The sequence below is a fragment of the Mesoplodon bidens genome (genome assembly GCF_964165515.1).
Source record: "Mesoplodon bidens genome assembly, chromosome: 6".
NCBI classification, from domain to species: Eukaryota; Metazoa; Chordata; class Mammalia; order Artiodactyla; family Ziphiidae; genus Mesoplodon; species Mesoplodon bidens.
Window position 1 is genome coordinate 17,455,488 of NC_138162.1, and position 23,757 is coordinate 17,479,244.

General features: G+C 43.4%; 1 protein-coding gene across 3 annotated transcripts in view; it reads left to right on the forward strand.

The window, feature by feature from the left end:
• Nucleotides 1-23,757, forward strand: part of ASTN2 (astrotactin 2) — a gene marked incomplete at its 5' end in the record, with an annotated part of 938,059 nt that overhangs the window by 463,448 nt on the left and 450,854 nt on the right. The gene's annotated exons all lie outside the window — the stretch shown is intronic.

A 23,757-nucleotide genomic window follows, 5' to 3' on the forward strand; every position in this document is an offset into this window, starting at 1 on the left:
TTAAGATGTGGAAGCAACCCAAGTGTCCATGGGTTTTTATTTTACATTATTCATAATAAGAAAAATGTGGTATATACATACAGTGGACTAGTATTCAGCCTCAAACAGGAAGGGGATTCTGACATGGATCATCCATCCATCCATCCATCCATCCATCCATCCATCCATCCAACATGGATGAACCTTGAGGACATTACACTAAATAAAATAAGCCAGTCACCAAAAGACAAATGCTGTATAATTCTACTTGTATGAGGCACTTAGTCAAAGATCATAGAGACAGAAAGTAGAATGACAGTTGCCAGGGGCTGGGGGGAGGAGAGATGGGGTGTTATTGTTTACTGGGTACAGAGTTTCAGTTTTGCAAGATGAACGGTTCTGGAGATGGGTGGTGGTGACGCTGGTATAACCACATGAATGTACTGACTGTCCCTGATCTGTACCCTTAAAAACGATTAAGACAGTACATTTTATGCTATATATATTTTACCACAAAAAAAAGGGGGTGGAAAGTAAAGTGAAAAAAATAAGGAATAAGAAGTGGAAGGGAATGGTTTAGGGGGAAACATGAATGGCCAGCCTGGTCAGTCACCGCAAGTCATTCCAGACACCTCAAAGTCTATCTAGGTATAGAGTTCCTGGAACAGAGGGTATGGCTCTGTAGTGTCTCTCTCCCCACTCCTCCCTTCCAGGGCACCTTCCAGCCCTGCCGCTGTCCTCCTGTGTGCAACAGGAATGACTTAAATGCACTAAAGAGCCTGACATGGATCTGGATTTGCACACAAGGTGCACAGGTGCTAGGGGATGGTTGAGTTAGCTGTGAGGGTGTCCATTCCAGCAGCGTGAACACAGCCTCTGGAAGGTATGACAGGAAATAGTCATGGAAGTCTATGGTTCCACATATCCCAGAGGAGCTAGTCTTCGGGGAGAGAGTTTGGTTGCCCAGGAAAGCTGAGGTCCAAAGGAAAAGCCTCACTTCCCTCATCTGTAAAATGGGCTTCAAAAGGGATGATTTTGCCCCCCAGGGGACGTTTGGTATTCCCTGCGAACATTTTTGGTGGCCACAACAGGGAAGGTGCTATAGGCATCTAGTGGGTAGAGGCCAGTGATGTTGCTAAACATCCTACAATGCACAGAACAGCCCCGCTAATAAAGAATTATCCAACCCCAAATTTCAGTGGTGCCAAGGTTGAGAAACCCTACCTTAGATGGTTATATTGGCCCCACTGAACATACGAGAAAACTGAGGCTGAAGGGGTATGATTTCACATTCACATTCACTAATAACTTGCACTATACCCCAGCCCCTTCAAGAGACCCAGTTCTAAAGAGGCTGGTTTATAGTGCAAACTACTAAGCCAGAAATTGAAGCATGAAGAGAAAAGGTAGTATGCACAGACTTAGCCCGGGGAGACAGGAGGAAGATTTGGTCTCAGGAATAAGGCAGTGCCCTGGCTCCAGGAGTGAGCATCATCCTCAAGCTTTTGGCACCCTTCTCAGTAGGGTTCAGTGAATTCTGCAGAGCCCAGTTGGGCTGCATAGGTTCAGCGGCCTGGCTCTGGGGCCAGGAGGAGCATCGCAGGCAGGTCTGACAGCAACCGGCACCTCCAAAGTGAGCAGGAGACACCCTGCCCTCCCTTGCTGTGACGGATTTTGCACATTAAAAAAAAGTTTACAATCCCAGCCAGGCAGGCATAAATCACAGCGCCTCTGTGCAGCAGCAGCAGACATGACTTATGGTCCCATCACCATGGCAACGGGAGCGCAGCCGGCACAGGCACAAAAGCACTGCTCCCGCCTGGCAGGCCTGTGAGGGGCCCTGATGGAGAAGCAAGCGTTCCGGAGAAAGGATGCGTTCTCCAGAGCCCACTGCCCATTTGTCTTCATTCTGGACTGGATAGGGCCCCTCGCTCTTTCTCTCTCCTCATCCCCAGCCAACAGGTCGTTTTCCTCCCTCTCTTCTGCTTGGGAAGCGGCTTTCTTCTTTTAATCTGTTCTCCCAAAGGTTTGCAGGAAAGACCCCAATCAGAGCTTGCGAAGACCTGGATGGGTCTGCCTGGTGGTCCTCCCCGAGCTGTGAGTTAGGATGGTAGGTGCAGGTCTGTGCCCACACCTTGAAGATATTTCCTCCACGACGTTGGCAAACCAGCCTCTTAGACCTTCTACCTGCCTCCCAACCCCTGCCCTCCGAGTCATCCTGTGTGTGCAGCTGGAGTGGATGCTTCGAGGTTGCAAACCTGATCTAGACCCCTCCATTGCACCCCTTGCCTGTTGCCAGGAAGGTGAAGACCAAACTTCTAACTGGGACACACAGCCCGTGGTGCTCTAGTCCTGCTTCTCTCTTACGTCGCATCCCCATGCTCCCTGCTAGAGGCTTCAACCTTCGTGAGGACATTTTTGTTCCATGTGTAGTCTTGTTCCTCATGCCCCTTCATCTGGCTGCCTTCCACTCAGCAACAGGGATTAGCATATGCCACCTCTTCCGGGAAGCCTTCTCGGATCCCACAAGCCCAGTGTAGAAGTCCATGTGTGTCTGACACTCACCCTCACACAGTGCTGCTGTGTTTGGTGATCCCTAATCCACCATCCAGGTCACCATTTCCTATCTCTAGACACCATCACCTCCTCACTGCACTTCCTGCCTTCACTCTGGACACCCTCCAATCAATGCCACGCATGGCAGTCAAAAGAATATTTTTTTTCTAACACAAAAACCCAGGTATGTCATTCCTCTGATGAAACCCATTGCATGGTCTCTCCGTGCTCTTGTAAGAAGTTCAGACTCCTTGCGTGTCCCCTACCTGCACCTCCAACCTTCTTCCTACCTTGCAGTCTGTGCCTGGCCAGCTGGCCTTGGTTCATTTCTAGATATCTTCTATGCTTGTTTGTCCCCAGCCTTATTTTGAATGTAGAACATCTGCACCCCCATACACACCAGTTTCCAATGAGTACGGCTATTCCTCTGCATCTTTTAGGCCTCAGTGTAAATATCTCCTCTTTTAGGAGGCCACCTCTTACTTCCTTATATTGGGTTAGGTTGAGCAGCTCTCAAACCTGGCTACATGCATCTAACCTGGTGAGCTTTTAAAATTCATGGATAGAACTAGTGGGTGAATGTTTGAAGAGGGATAGAATATTCACATCATCTCAGAGTACGTCTCCACAAGAACCTCCTGGTGTGATGCACTGAGAAGGCCATAACAGCATCACTTGTGGGGCACTCCTGCCAAAAACCCATTACCCAGATGTAACCATGAAGAAACATGAGACACACCCAGATTGAGGGGCATTCTGTCAAATAGCTGACCTGTATTTTTAAGAACATCAGGGCCACAAAAGACAAAGCCCAGTGAGGAGCTTTCTGGAATAAAAGAGCCCAAAGAGACTGTGGCAACAGGCTACAGCACATAAACTGAGATATTATTTTCTTTATTTTTTTCAGCTTCATTGAGGTATAACTGACAAATAAAATTTTTATTATATTTAAAGTGTACAATGTGATGATTTGCTATGCCTATACATTGTGAGAAGATTCCCACCAAGCTGGGCTTTTCTTTTGTTGTAAAGAACATTCATAAGACGCTTGCAGGAATATGTTGATTAGATGATAGCACTATACTGATGTTAATCTCCTGATGTCAGTAATTGTATTAAAAAGTTATAAAAGGCAATATCTCCGTGTTTAGAAAATGCTCACTGAAGTATTTGAGGGTAAAGGGACATCACACCTTTAACTTATTATCAAACAGTTCAGAAAGAAGTGTATGTTTCTATACCATTTAAATACACACAGTTACACCGTGTGTGTGGTGTGTGTACAGACAGCGAGAAACAATGAGGGAGAGGAGGGAGAAAACAGAAAAAAATTGGGGCATCTGAGTCCTCCAGCTTTGTTCTTCTTTTGTAAGATTGTTTTGACTTTTCTGGGTTCCTTATATTTCCATATGAATAGGATGAGCTTATCAATTTCTGCCAAAAATAATTCAACTGGGATTTTATGGAGACTGCACTGAATCTGTAGATCAGTTTGGGGAGTATTTCCATCTTAACAACATGAAATATTTGAATCCATGAACATAGAATGTCTTTCCATTTATTTAGATCTGCTTTCATTTCTTTCAGCATTGTTTTAGTTTTCAGGGTGCAGGTCTTTCACTTCTTTTGTTACATTTATTTTATTCTTTCAGATGCTATGGAAAATGGAATCATTTTCTGAATTTCATTTTCGAACTGTTCGTTGCTAGTGTGTAGAAATACAATTTATTTTTGGACTCAGACCTTGTATCCTGAAGTCTTACTGAACTCATTTATTAGTTCTAATTGTGTGCGTGTGTGTGTGTGTGTCTGTATGTATGTATGTATGTATTCCTTAGGATTTTCTATATGCAAAATCATGTCAGCTGCAAATAGAGATACTGTTATTTATTATCTAATTTGGATGGCTTTTTTTGTCTTTCCTGATTTCTCTGGCTAGAACCTCCAGTAAAATGTTAAATACAAGCGGCAAGAGTTCATACCTCTTGCAACTGTTCTGTAAGTCTGATATTATATTAACTTAAAAAGTAAAAAACAAAAACAAAACAAAACAAAAACTATAGTTCCTACCTTCAGGAATTCTTGTTGACTTGGTCTAAGGCAGTGGCATTTTTTTTTTGACGTCTTTATTGGAGTATAATTGCTTTACAATGGTATGTTAGTTTCTGCTTTATAACAAAGTGAATCAGCTATACATATACATATAATCCCCATATCTCCTCCCTCTGCGTCTCCCTCCCACCCTCCCTATCCCACCCCTCTAGGTGGTCACAAAGCACCGAGCTGATCTCCCTGTGCTATGTGGCTGCTTCCCACTAGCTATTTTACATTTGATAGGGTATATATGTGGATGCCACTCTCTCACTTGGTCCCAGCTTACCCTTCCACCTCCCCGTGTCCTCAAGTCCATTCTCTACGCCTGTGTCTTTATTCCTGTAATGCCCCTAGGTTCTTCAGAACATTTTTTTTCTTTTAGATTCCATATATATGTGTTGGCATATGGTATTTGTTTTTCTCTTTCTGACTTACTTCACTCTGCATGACAGACTCTAGTTCCATCCACCTCACTGCAAATAACTCAATTTCATTTCTTTTTATGGCTGAGTAATATTCCATTGTATATATGTGCCACATCTTTATCTATTCATCTGTCGATGGACACTTAGGTTGCTTCCATATTCTGGCTATTGTAAATAGAAATGCAAAGAACATTGTGGCACATGACTCTTTTTGAATTATAATTTTCTCAGGGTACATGCCCAGTAGTGGGATTGCTGGGTCATATGGTAGTTCTATTTTTAGCTTTTTAAGGGAACTCCATACTGTTCTTCATAGTGGCTGTATCAATTTACATTCCCACCAACAGTGCAAGAGGGTTCCTTTTTCTCCACACCCTCTCCGGCATTGATTGATTGTAGATTTTTTTTTTTTTTTTTGCCGTACGCGGGCCTGTCACTGTTGTGGCCTCTCCCGTTGCGGAGCACAGGCTCCGGATGCGCAGGCTCAGCGGCCATGGCTCACGGGCCCGACCGCTTCGCGGCATGTGGGATCTTCCCGGACCGGGGCACGAACCCGTGTCCCCTGCATCGGCAGGCGGACTCACAACCACTGCGCCACCAGGGAAGCCCTGATTGTAGATTTTTTGATGATGGCCATTCTGACTGGTGTGAGGTGATACCTCATTGTAGTTTTGATTTGCATTTCTCTAATGATTAGTGACTTTGAGCATCCTTTCATGTGTTTGTTGGCAATCTGTATATCTTCTTTGGAGAAATGTCTATTTAGATCTTCTGCCCATTACTGGATTGAGTTGTTTGACTTTTTGATATTGAGCTGCATGAGCTGCTTCTATATTTTGGAGATGAATCCTTTGTCAGTTGCTTCATTGGCTAATATTTTCTCCCATTCTGAGGGTTGTCTTTTTGTCTTGTTTATGGTTTCCTTTGCTGTGCAAAGGCTTTTAAGTTTCATTAGGTCCCATTTGTTTATTTTTGTTTTTACTTCCATTTCTCTAGGAGGTGGGTCAAAAAGGATCTTGCTGTGATTTATGTCATAGAGTGTTCTGCCTATCACTGCCTCTAAGAGTTTTATAGTGTCTGGCCTTACATTTAGGTCGTAAATCCATTTTCAGTTTATTTTTGTGTATGGTGTTAGGGAGTGTTCTAATTTCATTCTTTTACATGTAGCTGTCCAGTTTTCCCAGCACCACTTATTGAAGAGGCTGTCTTTTCTCCATTGTATATTCTTGCCTCCTTTATCAAAAATAAGGTGACCATATGTGCATGGGTTTACCGCTGGGCTTTCTATCCTGTTCCATTGATTTATATTTCTGTTTTTGTGCCAGTACCATACGGTCTTGATTATTGTAGCTTTGAAATATAGTCTGAAGTCAGGGAGCCTGATTCCTCCAGTTCTGTTTTCCTTTCTCAAGATTGCTTTGGCTATTTGGGGTCATTTATGTTTCCATACAAATTGTGAAATTTTTTGTTCTAGTTCTGTAAAAAATGCCATTGGTAGTTTGATAGGCATTGCATTGAATCTGTAGATTGCTTTGAGTAGTATAGTCATTTTCACAATGTTGATTCTTCCAATCCAAGAACATGGTATATCTCTCCATCAGTTTGTATCATCTTTAATTTCTTTCATCAGTGTCTTATAGTTTTCTGCATACAGGTCTTGTGTCTCCGTAGGTAGGTTTTTTCCTAGGTATTTTATTCTTTTTGTTGCAATGGTAAATGGAAGTGTTTCCTTAATTTCTCTTTCAGATTTTTCATCATTAGTGTATAGGAATGCAAGAAATTTCTGTGCATTAATTTTGTATCACTACATTACCACATTCATTGATTGGCTCTAGTAGTTTTCTGGTAGCATCTTTAGGATTCTCTATGTATCGTATCATGTCATCTGCAAACAGTGACAGCTTTACTTCTTCCTTTTCAGTTTGGATTCCTTTTATTTCTTTTTCTTCTATGATTGCTGTGGCTAAAACTTCCAAAACTATGTTGAATAATAATGGTGAGAGTGGACAACCTTGTCTTGCTCCTGACCTTAGAGGAAATGGTTTCAGTTTTTCACCATTGAGATTGATGTTGGTTGGGTTTGTTATATATGACCTTTATTATGTTGAGGTAGGTTCTCTCTCCGCCTACTTTCTGGATGATTTTTATCATAAATGGGTGTTGAATTTTGTTCAAAGCTTTTTCTGCATCTATTGAGATTACCATACGGTTCTTATCCTTCAATCTGTTAATATGCTGTATCATATTGATTGACTTGCGTATACTGAAGAATCCTTGCATTCCTGGGATAAACACCACTTGCTTATGGTGTATGATCCTTTTAATGTGCTGTTGGCTTCTGCTTGCTAGTATTTTGTTGAGGATTTTTGCATCTGTATTCATCAGTGATATTGGCCTGTAAGTTTTCTTTCTTTGTGGCCTCTTTGTCTGGTTTTGGGATCAGGGTGATTGTGTCCTTGTAGAATGAGTTTTGGAGTGTTCCTCCCTCTGCTATATTTTGGAAGAGTTTGAGAAGGATAAGTGTTAGCTCTTCTCTAAATGTTTGATAGAATTCGTCTGTGAAGCCATCTGGTCCTGGGCTTTCGTCTCTTGGAAGATTTTTAATCACAGTCTCAATTTCAGTGCTTCTGATTGGTCTGTTTATATTTTCTGTTTCTTACTGGTTCAGTCTCAGAAGGTTGTGCTTTTCTAAGAATTTTTCCATTTCTTCTTTGTAGTAATCTCTCATGATCCTTTGTGTTTCTGCAGTGTCAGTTTTTACTTCTCCTTTTTCATTCCTAATTCTATTGATCTGAGTCTTCTCCCTTTTTTTCTTGATGATTCTGCCTAATGGTTTATCAATTTTGTTTATCTTCTCAAAGAACCAGCTTTTAGTTTTATTGATCTTTGCTATCGTTTCCTTCATTTCTTTTTCATTTATTTCTGATCTGATCTTTATGATTTCTTCTGCTAACTTTGGGGTTTTTTGTTCTTCTTTCTCTAATTGCTTCAGGTGTAAGGTTAGGTTGTTTATTTGAGATGTTTCTTGTTTCTTAAGGTAGGATTGTATTGCTATAAACTTCCCTCTTAGAACTGCTTTTGCTGCATCCCATAGGTTTTGGGTCGTCATGTTTTCATTATCACTTGTTTCTAGGTATTTTTTGATTTCCTGTTTAATTTCTTCAGTGATCTCTTGGTTATTAGGTAGTGTATCGTTTAGCCTCCATGTGTTTGTATTTTTTACAGAGTTTTTCCTGTAATTGATATCTGGTCTCATAGCATTGTGGCTGGAAAAGATACTTGATGCAATTTCAATTTTCTTAAATTTACCAGGGCTTGATTTGTGATTCAGTATGTCATCTATCCTGGACAGTGTTCCATGAGCACTTGAGAAGAAAGTGTATTCTGTTGTCTTGGGATGGAATGTCTTATAAATATCAATTAAGTCCATCTTGTTTAATGTATCATTCAAAGCTTGTGTTTCCTTATTTAGTTTCATTTTGGATGATTTTCCCATTGGTGAAAGTGGGGTGTTAAAGTCCCCTCTATGATTGTGTTACTATCTATTTCCCCTTTTATGGCTGTTAGCATTTGCCTTATGTATTGAGGTGCTCCTGTGTTGGGTGCATAATTATTTATAATTGTTATATCTTCTTCTTGGATTGATCCCTTGATCATTATGTAGTGTCCTTCTTTGTCTGTTGTAATAGTCTTTGTTTCAAAGTCTATTTTGTCTGATATGAGAATTGCTACTCCAGCTTTCTTTTGATTTCCTTTTGCATGGAATATCTTTTTCCATTCCCTCACTTTCAGTCTGGATTTGTCCCTAGGTCTGAAGTGGGTCTCTTGTAGACAACATATATACGGCTCTTATTTTTGTATCCATTCAGCCAGTCTATCTTTGGTTGGAGCATTTAATCCATTTACATTTAAGGTAATTATCAATATGTATGTTCCTATTACCATTTTCTTAACTGTTTTGGGTTTGTTATTGTAGATCTTTTCCTTTCTTGTATATCCTGCCTAGAGAAGTTCCTTTAGCATTTGTTGTAAAGCTGGTTTGGTAGTGCTAAATACTCTTAGCTTTTGCTTGTCTGTAAAGGTTTTAATTTCTCCATTGAATCTGAATGAGATCCTTGCTGGGTAGAGTAACCTTGGTTGTAGGGTTTTCCCTTTCATCACTTTAGATATGTCCTGCCACTCCCTTCTGGCTTGCAGAGTTTCTGCTGAAAGATCAGCTGTTAACCTTATGTGGATTCCCTTGTCTGTTGTTTCTTGTTTTTTCCCTTGCTGCTTTTAATATGTTTTCTGTGCATTTAATTTTTGATAGTTTGATTAATATGTGTCTTGGCATGTTTCTCCTTGCGTTTATCCTGTATGGGACTCTCTACGCTTCCTGGACTTGACTATTTCCTTTCCCATATTAGGGAAGTTTCCAAGTATAATCTCTTCAAATATTTTCCCAGTCCCTTTCTTTTTCTCTTCCTCTTCTGGGACCCCTATAATTCGAATGTTGGTGTGTTTAATGTTGTCCCAGAGGTCTCTGAGTCTGTCCTCAATTCTTTTCATTCTTTTTTCTTTATTCTGCTCTGCAGTAGTTATTTCCACTATTTTATCTTCCAGGTCACTTATCCGTTCTTCTGCCTCATTTATTCTGCTTTGATTCCTTCTATAGAATTTTAAATTTCATTTATTGTGTTGTTCATCATTGTTTGTTTCCTCTTTAGTTCTTCTAGGTCTTTGTTAAATGTTTGTTGTATTTTCTCCATTCTAGTTCCAAGATTTTGGATCATCTTTACTATCATTACTCTGAATTCTTTTTCAGGTAGATCACCTATTTCCTCTTCATTTGTTTGGTCTGGTGGGTTTTCATCTTGCTCCTTCATCTGCTGTGAGTTTCTCTGTCTCCTCATTTTGTTTAACTTACTGGGTTTGAGGTCTCCTTTTCACAGGCTGCAGGTTCTTAGTTCCCGTTGTTTTTGGTGTCTGCCCCCAGTGGCTGAAGTTTGTTCGGTGGGTTGTGTAGGCTTCCTGGTGGATGGGACTGGTGCCTGTGTTCTGGTAGATGAGGCTGGATCTTGTCTTTCTGGTGGGCAGGACCACATTTGGTGGTGTGTTTTGGGGTGTCTGTGGCCTTATTATGATTTTAGGCAGCCCCTCTGCTAACGGGTGGGGTTGTGCTCCTGTCTTGATAGTTGTTTGGCATAGGGTGTCCAGCACTGTAGCATGCTCGTCGTTGAGTGGAGCTGGGTCTTGGCGTTGAGCTGGAAATCTCTGGGAGAGCTTTCGCCATTTGATATTATGTGGAGCCAGGAGGTCTCTGGTGGACCAGTGTCCTGAACTCAGCTCTCCCACCTCAGAGGTACAGGCCTGACACCCGACCAGAGCACCAACCCTGTCAGCCACATGGCTCAGAAGAAATGGAGGAAAAAATTAATTAATTAATTAATTAATTAAAGTAAAATAAAGTTATTAAAATAAAAAATAAGAGTATTAAAAATAAAAAAATTGAAAAGTAATAAAAAAAGAAAGAAAGAAGAGAGTAAACCAAACCAAAAAACAAATCCACGAATGATAGCAAGTGCTAAAAAACTATACTAAAAACAAAAATCAAAAAACACAGACAGACACAACCCTAGGACAAATGGTAAAAGCAAAGCTATACAGACGAAATCACACAAAGTCCATCGCCTCAATTTTGGGATGATTCGTTGTCTGTTCAGGTATTCCACAGATGCAAGGTACATCAAGTTGATTGTGGAGATTTAATCCGCTGCTCCTGAGGCTGCTGGGAGAGATTTCCCTTTCTCTTCTTTGTTCGCACAGCTCCTGGGGTTCAGCTTTGGATGTGGCCCCGCCTCTCCATGTAGGTCGTTTGAGGGCGTCTGTTCTTCGCTCAGACAGGACGGGGTTAAAGGAGCAACTGCTTCGGGGGCTCTGGCTCACTCAGACCGGGGGGGGAGGGAGGGGCATGGAGTGTGGGGCGAGCCTGCGGTGGCAGAGGCCGGCGTCACGTTGCACCAGCCTGAGGCGCGCCGTGCGTTCTCCAGGGGAAGTTGTCCCTGGATCCCGGGACTCTGGCAGTGGTGGGCTGCACAGGCTCCCGGGAGGGGAGGTGTGGATAGTGACCTGCGCTCGCACACAGGCTTCTTGGTGGCTGCAGCAGCAGCCTTAGCGACTCGTGCCCGTCTCCAGGGTCCACGCTGTTAGCCGTGGCTCACTCCCGTCTCTGGAGTTCGTTTAGGTGGTGCTCTGAACCCCCTCTCCTTGCGCACCCCGAAACAATGGTCTTTTGCCTCTTCGGCAGCTCCAGACTTTCCCCCGGACTCCCTCCCGGCTAGCCGTGATGCACTAACCCCCTTCAGGCTGTGTTCACGCCGCCAACCCCAGTCCTCTCCCTGCGCTCCAACCGAAGCCCGAGCCTCAGCTCCCCGCCCCCGCCCGCCCCGGCGGCCGAGCAGACAAGCCTCTCGGGCTGGTGAGTGCCGGTCAGCACCGATCCTCTGTGCGGGAATCTCTCCGCTTTGCCCTCTGCACCCCTGTTGCTGCGCTCTCCTCCGCTACTCCGAAGCTTCCCCCTCCACCACCCACAGGCTCCGCCCGCGAAGGGGCTTCCTAGTGTGTGGAAACCTTTCCTCCTTCACGGCTCCCTCCCACTGGTGCAGGTCCCATCCCTATTCTTTTGTCTCTGTTTTTTCTTTTTTCTTTTGCCCTACCCAGGTACGTGAGGACTTTCTTGCTGTTTGGCACGTCTGAGGTCTTCTGCCAGCGTTCAGTAGGTGTTCTGTAGGAGTTGTTCCACATTTAGATGTATTTCTAATGTATTTGTGGGGAGGAAGGTGATGTCCACGTCTAACTCCTCCGCCATCTCGAAGGTCTCGGCCGTGGCATTTTTTAACAGCTCCCAGTTGGTTGGAATGTACTGCAAAGGTTGAGAAGTTCTGGATCAACCTCTCTGGGAAGAAGCCTTTGTCCTCCTCTGCCACAGCATGTGTCACAGTTGACTGTGGTTTCTTATTAAGGTTCCCAATTAAACTGCAAATCCTGCATGAACTGGGATGGTTTCCTTCTTGCTCACCATGATATCCACAACAATAGTGCCTGGTAACAGAGAAGACTGGAAAAAAATAAATGTCAAAGTCTGTAACTCTCTCTCCAACCCCATGGGTATGTAACACTGGCCCATTTTATAGAAGGAAAAATGAGGCTCAGAAAGGTGAAGCAACTCGCCTAGGACCACACCCGTTAGATCAGGGCAGAGGGGAGTTCCCATCTCTGCTCATACAGGTCCACCTCTATCAGGGCCTCAATCATACATGTGGGAGGAAATGTGGCCCACCCAGGCTCACAGTAGGAAGTCGAGAGTGGATTAGCACAAGGGTCCTGGCTCTGAGCCCATTTCATGGCCCGTTCCACTTCACCGGAATTGCCGGAAATACCCAACAGATGGTTGATGGTTCCTCTGCCATGAATGAGCTTAATGACTTTGGACAAGTGTCTTGTCCTCGCTGAGCTTCCATTTCCCCATTCAAAACTGTGAACAATTAACCTCATCGGGTAGTTATAAGGCCCAAATGATGGAGGGTCTTAGCTGGGATCATGCTAAGAGCCCAGCACAGGGCCTGGCACTCAGAACATGCACAATACAGGACGCCAAACATGTTTGTTAAGGGAAAATAACAATAATGATATGACTGGCATTTATTCAGCATCCGTGGGTTCTGCATCTGTGCGTTCCACCAACCATGGTTTCTGCCAACCACGGATCAAAAACGTTTGAAAAAGAAAAAATTCCATGAAGTTTCAGAAAGCAAACTTGAATTGGCTGCATGCGGCAACTATCTGCATAATATTTACATTATATTTACAACTATTTACATATCATTTACTTTGTACTGGGTACTATAAGTAATCTAGAGATGATTTAAAATATGTGGAAGGATGTACATAGGTTATATGCAAATACTATACTATTTTATATAAGGGACTTGAGCATCCTCGGATTTTGGTGTCCGCGGGAGTCATGGAACTAATCCCCCATGGATACCAGGGTTGGCCGTATCCCAGAAACAGCAGCTACCCCAGAGGACACTGAAAAGCCTCTCAACATTCTTGCTGGCCAACCAGCTGGACTCCATAACTCGAGTCCTAACCAGGGGCTTGAAAATTCAAACTGGAAATTGGAGAAGCAAAAATTATTGTCTTATCCTGGGCTCCTCTGGGCCTCTCTGCCTTCCTCTGAGCAGGCATCAGGCCCTAGCAGCACCTGGTACCTGTGGTACTATCAGGAAATTGGCTTGGTTAGAGTGTCTTAATGGCCTGCGCTCGAGCCAATTCGATTCCTAGTAGAAAGGGCAAGGGTTTTTGGAGTCAAGCCGATTTGGATTCAATTCTGATTCTAACCCAGCCTGTCTGTGGTTTGGGGCACCTCACTTAACCTTGCTAGGCCTCAGTTTCCTCATCAATATATGTGATAATTATACCATCTTTACAGCTGTGAAAAGCCAATGAACCAATTCACCGATGCCAAATAATCAGCAGTTAATAAATGTTGTTATTTGCCTCATTGAATGGGAGAGTTAAAATCAAAGAGTGCCCTGCCAATAACAGACATTTGTGGAGGACCTACTGGGTCCGAGATGGCGGAGATCTGAGAAGTCAAGTCCTCCAACCCATCCTTTTAGAATAGAGAAGTGGAACACAGAGATGTCATGCAGCTGTCCCACCATCACACTGTGGGTATTGGAACAGGCCATTTGGGTTCTGTCAAGGCGCCCTCTGCATTTTATTGAGCTGCATCTCTGTGGTCCAGGTCAGCACAGAGGTCCTTTTTTCCAGGGTCATCGGTGACAGAACAGGAATCAGGGCCCTCTTTGGAGGTTGTAATCAAAAGCAGCCTTGAGCCATGAGGATGCAGCTCCAAAGGCTATTGCTTAGCGTGCTGAGGCAGAGGCTTGAGGCCAGTATCAGCGGCCCTGGGATCCTGACAGCAAGTGCGGATGATGAATGAGCAGCTTAAAGTGATGGAGCAAATTGATCATTGCATCACCGACCACAACTTATTCATTTCTGAAAAGAGCACAATTCATTACCCTGCATGTCACACTGCCCATGTCATCGCCAGAGATAAAAGCCCAAAGCCTCACAGCCTGGGTTTCTCATCACATCTCACCTCGACTTAATGGGAGAACAAGGATGCTGAAATACAGCACCATATGCTCGAGGCTGCTCTAGGGTCCTTCCTAGCTTGACCAGAACCTGGGAGCCATTACTTCTTCACCAGGAAATGAATAGGAACAAACCTCAAGGGCTTTTAAGGCAATCAACAATAGAAAATAAGTTGCCACTTTCAGGCCTGTCTTGCACTTTCTGCAGCGTGTTGTTGAGAAGGATTCTGAGGCTGCATGTGAGCTCCGTAAGAGTGAAAGTCAGAATCAATAAGTGATGTCTGCTGTGGGTCAAAAATAAGTAGTCAGACGTATACCATGTATAATTCTCCATCCACTGATGGTGATAGTTGGACTATTCCATACAGCTCTCAAGTCCTGTTGTCAAATGTGCAACAGCATTAAGAATAAAATAAAAGGTAGTTAAAAATAGGGCATGCCATTATAGACAATTAATGAAATGTTTATACCTTACTGTTACTTCAGTCAATGCAGTAGCTCTCAACTACAGTAGCCCTCCCACAGGTTTGTCCAAATAAATTTTGGGGTAAATTACAAAAAATGTAACACTAAAAATAGACAAATTACTCATGTTACTCTGGTTTGTAATATTTGAAAGTGCAAGCTCTCAACCCAGAGTTTAGATACATTGCAAAATAATAATAATAATGATAGTCAAATGATTCAAGTTTGAAAATATTTTCTCTCTGGGAGGGATTTTTTTTTTTAATACAGCATGTTCAAAGTGGTAAGTAAAATAGTAGCCCTCAGAAAAGAATTCTGGAATGCTTTTCTTTGAATAGAAGAGAAAAAAGTGGGATGGTGTATAACTTGCTGGTAACAGCTTGCACACTGACAGAATCTGCGGTACCTCCCTGAGCTTCTGCCACCAAATCAACAACTGGGCTTCACCTATACCTTCCCCGCTTTCACTGACTTCCAGGATATGGCCCTCTCCTGTCTGAGGCAAATTCTTCTGCCTGAGCTCCGGATCCCAAGCACTCTCATGTATTGGGGCACCTTACACTATTCCTTATACCCTCCCCTTCCTGTATCTTTGCAATAGAAACGAGACTGTCTTCACAGTAGGTAACAAAAAACAACTCTAACCAGCCTCACTATAAATGGGAACCCAGTGGTTCTCATGATAGAGATGGGCTTACACATGGAAGTATCTGGTAAAACAGAGCTCATGCTCCTCCCTCCCTCCCTCCCCCTCTCTCTCCTTCTCTCTCTCTTTCCCTCCCCCCACTTATCTCACCTCCTGCCTCTGTGTTGACCACATTATTTCCATATTCTCCATAAGGTATTAAGGTATGGGATGTAGGCACCAGGAGCTCTGGAGACATATTTTTACATCTTGAACATAAACGAAACAAACGTCTCTTTCTCCGTTTGTCATATAAAATCCCAGGGAAGGATTTGTACTGGCCCAGACAAATGCATGTGCCCTTCACTGGGTCAGTTATTACTAAAGGGGTTAAAGTCCTATAATTGGTCGAGTCTGGCATATGCTGTGGCCAGGATGGAAGCGTGCTTATATATCTGTCCCTTTCCTTCCCCACCCCCGCCACCCCATAGCCATGTGAAGTCAGAAAGAGGTAATTCTGGAAAATAAAGGAAAAAGAAAAGGAGAAAGAAAATTGGGTGATGTTATCAGAATAAGGTAGAAGGGATGCTTACCAAATAAAAACAACTGCCATGACAGTCTTCCAGTATTGACCGGTTTTTACCCAGTATTTAAACATGTCCAACCATGTCTCATTAAAAATAAATAATGATAATTTTAAAAAGTAGTAATCATCCTCTCTTAATCATGTTCTTCCTTCTATCTACCACTTATATCTCTCCATCACTGAACAGCCGCATTTATTGAAATTTTGTGTGTGTGTGTGTGTGTGGTATGCGGGCCTCTCACTGTTGCGGCCTCTCCCGTTGTGGAGCACAGGCTCTGGACGCGCAGGCCCAGCGGCCATGGCTCACGGGCCCAGCCGCTCCGCGGCATGTGGGATCTTCCCGGACCGGGGCACGAACCCGTGTCCCCTGCATCGGCAGGCAGACTCTCAACCACTGCGCCACCAGGGAAGCCCTATTGAAAAAAAAATTTTTTTTTTTTTTGGTCATTTCCTAGCCACTTCTCAGCTCACTGGTAAATAGCTTCCTTTAGCCCAGTGGTTCTTAACCAAGGGCACTTTTGCCCCCCGTCCCAACCCCCCAGGACATTTGGCAATGTCCAGGAACAATTTTGGTTGCCACAAATGGGAGGGTGCAACTGGCATCTAGTGGGTGGAGGTCAGGGCTACTGCTAAACATCCTATAATACACAGCACAGTCCCTGACAATGAGGAATTGAATAGCCTGAAGTGCCGGTAGTGCTGAGATTGAGAAATCTTGGACCCTCCTTCTAGAATTAGCTCCTTCGTTCCTGATTGCCTTGCCTGTTCTTTTATAGGCCTCCCTGAGAGACCATGCAAACTCCCAGCTGATGCTGAAATAACTGCCACCACCAAACAAGGAAGAAAGAAAAAGACCCTGCCAATTATTGAGCATTTACCATATGCCAGGCAGTGGGCTAAGTTTCGTGCAACTGCCATTTCTAATCCTCACGAAGGCATTATGAGATAGGTACTATTATTGTATGTAAAGTCTCACATCCTTCTCAGAGGGAAATCCAAGATCCAGACTTAAATCTGGCTGATTCCATAGTCTGTGCCTTTAAGCACTAAGCAATAAAGACTTTGGAACCCTCACTGTATCCACCAAGAAACTGTGAGGGTAGGCTTCCTCCTTCCTCCTCATAGACATTTACACATTCTGGAACTGGGCATGATATGACCCTGCACCCAGCTTCCCTGAGCCTCTAACACCTGCACTGGTTCTGGCACAGTTTCAGTTCATCTTTTCCTCTTCCTCCAGAGGACAAGATTTCAGCATTCTATGAAGCAGACGTGAGAGAGAGAGAGAGAGAGAGAGAGAGAGAGAGAATTAGTATTTCTCTAGTATATTTTCAAACAGTGATGACAAATATGTTATAGAAAACTCAAGTAGAGCATATATATATATATATGTGTATATATATATATATATATATATATATATATATATATATATCAGTTTATATCACTGAGAAGCAATAAAAAATTCTAGACTGGGACTGACATATAAATGGATGCTATGTACTACATGGCCTTTTTGGATGGTCACCAAGCACAGGAGCATATTCAAACCTCAGGGAAGTCCAATGTTTGCCAGACTCAGTTGACCTTAGATCTCTTTTTTCACAGAGTTTTTATTAACAGTTTACTAGAGTATGTTTTGAGACATGCTAATCAAATATGGTTGTTATAGTACAAATAGAAACCAAATACTTCCCTCTCCCTCTCTGTCTCTCTCTGTCTCTCTCTGTCTCTCTGTCTCTCTGTCTCTCTCTGTCTCTCTCTCTCTCTCTCTCTCACACACACACACACACACACACACACACATGTGCGCACATAAGTTAAACTCTGCCTACTGACGGTGAAGGGCCTGGGACCAGCAACCCCTGCTCACCCCCGCCCAACACGCAATAGCAGTGAGCATGCCTAGTGTCAAGATCTTGACTTCTATACACCAATTCCACTGAAAGGAATCCCAGCTCTTTGAAGAAATGGCAGATTTCAGGGCTAAGGCAAGGAAAAGAAAACATCTTGAAGTCAGAATAATGGGGACATGTTCAAGGACACAGGAGCCAGCTTGAAGAAGCTTCCACTGGCCAAATTTGGTGCAATTTGGGCCAAATAAAAACTATATTATTTGGATCAAAATAAATAACTATAGTGAGGTATAATCCAGTCAATAACATCGGAAACCTCCATTCAATACTAATATACATTAACAAATGAATGCATTGAATGATGAGGAAAGATATGTTTACATGGTTTCAAAGTTCCTCTCCACAAAACACTTTATAATTACAGAGGGGAAAGAGTTACTTTACAGTAGAGAAAACTGGCAGACAACACCTTAATCCTCAGATGAATAAAGTGAGGATCACCCTAAATGGGACAAATCAAAATCCTGTGCTACCTGAGAGGATGCCCTGACAAAGAAACATGACTTCTGTCATATTATTTTCCAAAGATGCATTACCTGACTCTGATCATGAAGAAACAGGCAAACACAAATGGAAAGCGTTTGGTATTCAAAAGCTTCAAGGTTACGAAAGATAAGAAGAAAAACCGAGGGCACATTCTAGATTGAAGAAGACTTAAAGACATGACAAATAATGGCAACACAAGATTCTGACTTAGATCATTTGGGGACATTTGGCAAGACTTGAATAGGACTTGAGGAGTCTATGGTAGTAATGCATCAGTGTTAATTTCCTGATTTTTATGATTATACTGTTATGTATGTTTTTGTTTGTAGAAAATACCACTACAGTGTTCAAAGTAATGGGCAATCTGGTCGCAATCTGGTCAGCCCCTTACTCTCCAGTGGTTTCTAGGAAAAGATTCTTTGGTCCGACCAGGAACATAAAAACACTGCCTGAATCAAAATTCCGTTCTCTAAGAATGAGTCTGTTTCTCTGCTGGCTAGATTTGAACCAAAGACATCTCTTTTTGGATATCTTCAAGAGTAATAAAAAAGCTGCAGCCCATCTCTTTAATTTTTTTAACATCTTTATTGGAGTATAATTGCTTTACAATGGTATGTTACTTTCTGCTGTACAACAAAGTGAATCAGCTATACATATACATATATCCCCATATCCCCTCCCTCTTAAGCCTCCCTCCCTCCCTATCCCGCCTCTCTAGGTGGGCACAAAGCACCGAGCTGATCTCCCTGTGCTATGCGGCTGCTTCCCACTAGCTATCTGTTTTACGTTTGGTAGTGTACGTATGTCCATGCCACTCTTTCACTTCGTCTCAGCTTACCCTTCCCCCTCTCCCTGTCCTCAAGTCCATTCTCTACATCTGCGCCTTTATTCCTGTCCTGCCCCTAGGTTCATCAGAACCTTTTTTTTCTTTTAGATTCCATATATACGCGTTAGCGTACGATATTTGTTTTTCTCTTTCTGACTTCCTTCACTCTGTATGACAGACTCTAGGCCCATCCACCTCACTACAAATAACTCAATTTCGTTTCTTTTTATGGCTGAGTAATATTCCATTGTATATATGTGCCACATCTTCTTTATCCATTCATCTGTCGATGGACACTTAGGTTGCTTCCATATCCTGGCTATTGTAACTAGTGCTGAAATGAACATTGCGGTACATGTCTCTTTTTTTTTTTTTAGATGTTGGGGGTAGGAGTTTATTAATTAATTAATTTATTTTTGCTGTGTTGGGTCTTCGTTTCTGTACGAGGGCTTTCTCTAGTTGCGGCGAGCGGGGGCCACTCCTCATCGCGGTGCGCGGGCCTCTCACTGTCGCGGCCTCTCTTGTTGCGGAGCACAAGCTCCAGACGTGCAGGCTCAGTAGTTGTGTCTCACTGGCCTAGTTGCTCCGCGGCATGTGGGATCCTCCCAGACCAGGGCTCAAACCCATGTCCCCTGCATTAGCAGGCAGATTCTCAACCACTGCGCCACCAGGGAAGCCCCACATGTCTCTTTTTGAATTATGGTTTTCTCAGGGTATATGCCCAGTAGTGGGATTGCTGGGTCGTATGGTAGTTCTATTTTTAGGTTTTTAAGGAACCTCCATACTGTTCTCCATAGTGGCAGCCCATCTCTTTAAGGAGAGAGCCTAGAGATCTGGGATACACAGAGAGAGAGAAAGTAATTGAGATGGAAAATCAAAGTTGTTCACACATTAATTTCTCAGTGAGATCTGTTATGTGGTCCCTTTGGGAAGTATCTTCCCAGAAGAAATAACAACCTTGTCAACCTAACTCAGACGTCTCCATGAGACTAACACATTCATTATCCCATTTGTTCCTCAAACAGCCCACAGAGGCAGAATGAACACAGATCAGTCCCATTTCACACAATAAGAAACTAAGTCCCGCAGAAGTTAAGTGACTTACCAACATCACACAGCTGGCAGATAATGGTTCAGTGACTCAAATCCAGAACGATCTGATTCCAAAATTCCTTTAGAGTTCACCCACTGCCTTCCTAGATCACATCAGAGATAATGTCTCCATCAAAGAAACAGCAACAGTTAGTCTATAACTACTAAAGAGATATCATTCCTCTCCATGACGCATATTCTGCATTGGCTTAAGACATGCTGGAGAACTTTGTCCTGCTTTCTCCCATTTGAAATGTAAAGGCAATCCTATTTTGGACAAAATGCATACTTGTGGCCGGTCACTCAGGCCAGTCGAGACTGGGGTCCCAATTTTAGGTACAGAGGTGGGTGTGGGGTGGCAAAAAGTCTTGGCAGATAAAGATGGCACGTGAATCCTCTGGTCTGCGGAGGTCCTGGACCACTTACTACTCTCATGTACCCTCTTCCTGCCCCATAGCCTTTCCACCTCAAGATCTTGGGGTGAGATCCTTGTCCCTTTCTCAAAGGCTCAATTTCCTGATCTTACTCTAGTAGACTGTTTTGATTCCCACCCCCACCCCCCAGGTTGCCTTCCTCTCCTTCCTTGCTTCTGTTTTATTGGCTTCATCCTTCATTCCAGTGCTAACAAATATCATTATTAGATTTCAGGAAAGTTGCGCGCCTGAGGAGTTTATTAATTTTTTCCCTTCAGCTACTAAAAAACCAATAATCATTATCAGAGAATTTAAAAGACAGTGAAAGGAGGAGAGAGGGGTTTAGGTTGGGGGTGAGGGAAATAAACAGACCCTGTCTACTTCTAAGATGCTTTTAAGGTCCAGAATCTCCCAGGGGACATCTTCCCATTTTTCTCACACTAGGTTCCGACTGAATTGGCAAGCAGCCTCAGGGATGGTAAAAACTCTGGATAGAAGAGAGAGATCACTGCGGGCTGCAGTGTTCATAAAAGGCTTCATGCAGGAAGAGGGGGCAGGGGGTAAGCTGAAGGGAGACAAAGACTCATGGTCGTAGCAAATGCAGGAAGGAACTGTGTGTCTTGCTCAGGACCGTGATTCCGGAACTAAGAATAATACTGAACAAATTATCAACCTTGGTAGGTTTGTGTTCAATAGAAGGGAAGTGGAACAGAGGAAGGAAGGAAGGTGAGAAGGTGGGAGGGTGCGAGGGAGGGAGAAAGGGAGCAAAGGGCCATGAATGCAGGCTAGAGTGGTAAAAGGCAGTGGATGTATGAGTAAAAGATTGCTTCTAACCACCTCTTTAGTTGTGTCTTTACTTTGAATGCCCTGCTCTTCCCCACGCCCCACCACCATCACCTTCAGGAAAAAGGCTGTTTTTCTTTCAGAAACACTGGCTGCGAACTTGACATTCAGTCCTCCTTTCTTTACTCCTAAACTGGGTATTTGATAGAAATATCTACCCGGTGATTCAGGGAAAAGTAAGCCCCATCCCTTTCTAAGAGCTAATCATGATCATCTAAACCAATATGATGGATTCGCCTTGCCAGTTTGATCAAGGTTGGCATGTGAACCTCAGTCCTGGCCAGTGAGATGTAGTGGGTGTGGAGAGGTGGTCTGAGATATGCGCCCTTGCTCTTCAGAAGCAGACACCATAAGTGACGGTTACTTTCTGATCTTGGACTTGGCCATGTCTGGCCAGGAAGCCTGAACATGTTCAGCCTTCTGGAGGCCATGAGGCGAGTCCTCATGAGCAATAAGCCAGCACTGAGCTTACTGGAGTGGAGAGATAGACACCTGGGTCCTGATGACACAGTTGAGCTGCTGAATGGAACAACTCTGAAACTCTCCCTATCTCTGAACTTTGTGATATAAGCAACACTTCATGTCCTTATGGATTAAGCCACTTTCAGTCATGCTTTTCTAGTTCTTTGAGACAGAGGCACCAAAAAGAAGGCAGCACCTCCACCTGATGTAATTAAGTCCCTTTCAACATCTCAAACCTCATCTCTGACCAACATTACCCCTTTCTCTCTACATTCTGGCCACATCAAGTTGTTTATGGTTCCCCAAACACATCCCACTCTATACATTCACATCTTTGCACCTGTTTTTCATTTGGTCTCCTCTCCCATGTGTCTGTAGGGCAGATTATATTTCCTCTCCCAAAACTAACTGAATTGTCCCCTCCTCTGATCTGTGAGCCTATAGCATAAAGGTCAAGAGCATGGACCCAGAAGACTGGATGCCTGGATTTGAATTCCACCTCTGCCACCTATGACTTTTGTGACCTTGACCGTTTTGCTTAATCCTTTTTTGCTTTAGTTCCTTCCTTTCTAAAATGGAAATAATAATAGTACCTCCCCTATAGAGTAGTTATGAAAAATGGTATGAGCTCATATATGTAAAAACACTGAGAACAGTGTCCAGCACATAGTAAGCACTGCACAGATTCACTGTTATGGTTCTATCTGTCTGTTTTATATCGGTCTTCACAATGAACAGGTGAGTCTGAATTCTGTGAGGACAGAAATTTGTTTTCTTCATTTCTTTATCCTTAACACCCGTCATAGAGCTGTGCATTGCTAAAGAGAGTGCTTAAAACAAAACAAAACAAACAGAATCTTGTGGGATGGGATGGCATGGGATGAAATATGATGGAAAGGCATGGAATGCACTGGATGAAATGGAACATACACGGCCATGTGCAAGGCCAGTGCATTTAAAGCAAAGGGCGCCATACAGAGCTAAGCCTTTCTGCTGTAGTGTTTGTGTTTGGAATGTCAGGCCAGAGGAATGGATTTTATCTTGAACAAATTAAGGAACCACTGATGATCTTGATCTACAGAACCGCACAGTCACAAGTGTATCCAGAAGATGAATTTGCCTTTTTAAAGAGCTTTTCTGAGATATAAATTACATACCATAATACTCACCCATTTTAAGTGTACATTTCAGCAACTTTTGGTAAATTTACAGAATTGTATAACCATCACCAGAATCCAGTCTTAGCACATTTGAATCAGGCTTCTCTAGCAGTGCGGGTTGAACTGTAAACCCTCACGTAAACAGGCCGCTTAGGGGCCCAGTTGTATAGGTTTGCCCAGAACTGAAGGTGGTGGCGGCAGGAATGAGCATCTCTTTGCTCCTAGCCTTGGCCCTGGAAAGCGTGGACCCTAACCCCCACGTCCCATGAGGTCTGTCCTCTTCAGTCTTTCCCCTCCCTCCTTAGGCTCAACATTTATGCACGATTTATTATGTACCTTTCCGCTTGCGCTGCCCTCTAAGCTGTGAGCTCCTTGATGTTTAGGATCATGGCTGATTTAGCATTTTCTCCCCAGTTCGTACCTACTGGCAGCCAGACCTGGCACACAGTAGGTAGAGATTTGACAGTTAAGAAACTCAAGAACGTCATTAGTTATAGTTCTGACTCTCAACTCCCCTATGGAAATGGGCTGACCTTCCTGTAGTGCGTATCCATCCAGGTGAGGGTATGGGACAATGCAGAGGAGAGTTAACGAATATAGAGACTTTGAATGATTACTGCTTCTTAGGCAATTACAGGTCAAGTGCACCAGCCACCTCTGGTCTCCTGCGGTTGTTGCCTCTG